The 2942-nt window shown below is 34.0% G+C and overlaps 1 protein-coding gene across 1 annotated transcript in view; it reads right to left on the minus strand.

The window, feature by feature from the left end:
- The window catches only part of LOC106687034 (uncharacterized), a 26261-nt gene that overhangs the window by 13502 nt on the left and 9817 nt on the right, over positions 1–2942 (minus strand). The gene's annotated exons all lie outside the window — the stretch shown is intronic.

The raw sequence follows: 2942 nt of genomic DNA on the forward strand, positions 1-2942 counted from the left end.
ACTAAAGATCACCATGTGTGTTAAGAACATTCCCAACACTGAATGCAAAGACAAGATTGTTTTCCATCTTGTGGAAACACATCAAGAACAGAATAAAGAAGAATTTCAAGATCTCAAGAAGGAAGCAATGTACATGTCAAAACACAATCGCTATGAAGACACTCAATTTTATGTTGATAGTGGCTGCTCAAGCCATATAGCAAAAAAGGAGGAACTGCTCTATTATAGAGTAAAAACAAAACCAGTTAATTTTAAAGTGACTGAAGATGGACACTATATAACCTCTGAATACCTATGAGTAATAACATTGTGTTTGAGAATGTGTCATATGTACGAAATTTGAGCAGGAACCTCTTATCAGTAAATGCAATTACTGAAAGAAATGGTGAGGTAAAATTCACCAAGAATCAAATGAAGATCATTCATGAAAATGAAGTGGTAATGATAGGTAACAAAAAGGAAAATGGCATGTATATTGTTTTAACAACTGAAGAAATACCTCAAGATCATACTGAATGGCACAGAAAGCTTGGCCATATAAGCTTCAGGAATCTCAAAAAGGTGCCTGATTTATGTGATGGTGTTCCAAAAAATCTCAAGAAGTGTGCTGATGATACAAAGTGTGTAATCTGTATATAAGCAAAGCATGTAAAAAACCCATTTAATATAGAAAGAAGAAGAGCAACAAGGCTGTTGGGTATCCTACAATCAGATGTTTATGGGAAAATTTCTCCACCAACACATGATGAGAAAAATTATTTTCTCACAAAAATTGATGACTTTACGCACTTTGTAACTGTCTATCTGATGAAATCCAAAGATGAAACAGAAATCTGTATTAAAGAATTTATAAATGCTGCGGAACATAATCTAAAAGTCTCTAAGTTGAGATGTGATAACAGAGGAGAATTCAGAAGTGGTTTATTCAATCACTGGTATAAGCAACGTGGGATTATTTTGGATTAAACCATTCCTCACTCACCAAAGCTGAATGGAGTGGCAGAGCGGATGAATAGAACCCTCATAAATAAAACAAGAGCCATGTCATTTGATTTAAAGTTTGAAAATGAAATATGGGGTTTCACAGTGAAAACAGCAGCACATCATTCAAACAGATGCCCATCTGTTGCAACTGATAAAATGCCTGCAGAGCTATAATATAATAGAAAACCAGATTTGAAAAGACTCCAGATTTTTGGTTCTAAAGTTTTCATAAGAAGACTTAGAAATCTGAAGAAACTAGAAGAAAGAAGTAAGCAATGCTTTCTGGTGGGATACACCGCGGATAGGTATCTGATATGGAATACAGAGGAGAAGAAAACATATGCATCAAGAGATATTGAATGTGTGGGAATGAATCAATCTGATGATCAAAAACCAAAGAAGACTATAACCATAGAAGATATGGAGGAAGTAGAAAATAATGAAGAACCTGAAATTGAAAACAATGAAGAAAATGATGAAGAATCTAAAAATAAAGAAGAAATCTCAGACCATGAATATTTTATGAATGACAGGGAACAGAACCCAGAAAATAATATCAATGAAAGACCAAGAAGAGAAAGAAGACTACCAATGCGACTGCGTCAAGATTATGCATTGGACTGGAATGAAATAAACATAGGTAGAAGAAATAAACATATCATATCAAGAATGTCTAGAGAGTCCAGATAAGAAGAAATGGGAGGAAGCAATACAAGAAGAGAAGAAATGTCTAGAAAAGAACAAGACATGGGAACTGGTAGATGAAAGACTTTAAAGGGCAAGCAAATTGTAACAAGCAGGTGGATTTTTAGAGTTAAAGAAGACGGAAGATTCAGAGCTAGACTAGTGGTGAGAGGATGCTAACAAGATAAAAATTGTTCTTCTTAAAATTGAAGAGAAACATGCAGCTCTATTATACAATCTGAGAATACTCCTAGCCATTGCAGCTTATCAAGATCTAAAAATAGTAACATTCCACATAAAGCAGACTTTTCTTCATGGCGAATTGGAAGAGGAAGTATTCATGAAGCTACTAGAAGGATACGATTATCCTGGAAAAATATGTATCTTTGGAATACATATTTTTCCAGGATAATTGTATTAGCTTTCTTTATTATTGCATTAGCTTTCTTTATTATTGTTTTATCTTTCTTTAGTAAAGCTCTCCATGGACTCAGACAGGCTCCTCAGCAATGGTACAAAAAGCTAACAGGTTTTCTGAAAGGACAAGGATTTATACAACTCAAGTCAGATCAATGTGCGTTCAAGAACCCCAAGAATAAGAAGAAATTGTATATTGGAATTATTTTTGGAGAAGATCAAGAAGAAATCAAAGATTTACTTAATGATATGAGGAAAGAATTTGAGCTAACAATCTGTGAAAAACCAAAGAACCAACAACCTTAGTATGCCAAACAAATCCTGCAAAAATACAATCTTTAAGATTTAAACCCAGTATGTACACCAATCTTCAATACCAAAAAAAACACTAATAAATAAACAGAGAAGAATGAAGATTTTCCATATAATAAAAACTACATAGACAAGCTGTAGGCAGCTTAAAATATTTAACGTACAAACCGCCCTGATATAATTTTTGCAGGGAATCATGAAAGCTGCAAACTAAATGACCCAGATTCAGAAGATATAAACAACGTTAAAAGAACTCTACACTACATAATTGGGACCAGAGAACTGGGAATCAGATATACAGTCGAGAAGAAAGAAGATCTAACAAAACTAGATGTTTACTGCGACTCAGATTTTGCTGGAGATCAAAATGATAGAAAAAGTACCTCTGGATTCGTTATGATGTATACAAATGGGCCAATACATTGGAAGACCAAGAAACAGAAAACTGTTTCTACTTCTGTTTGTGAAGCAGAGTACATCTCAGCGGCTCAATGCTACAAACAAATAAAAACCATCAAGACCATTCTTCAAGAACTCATTGACAA

This window comes from Halyomorpha halys, unplaced genomic scaffold, assembly GCF_000696795.3.
Source record: "Halyomorpha halys isolate HHAL.00 unplaced genomic scaffold, Hhal_1.1 Scaffold909.1, whole genome shotgun sequence".
In the NCBI taxonomy this organism is placed as follows: Eukaryota; Metazoa; Arthropoda; class Insecta; order Hemiptera; family Pentatomidae; genus Halyomorpha; species Halyomorpha halys.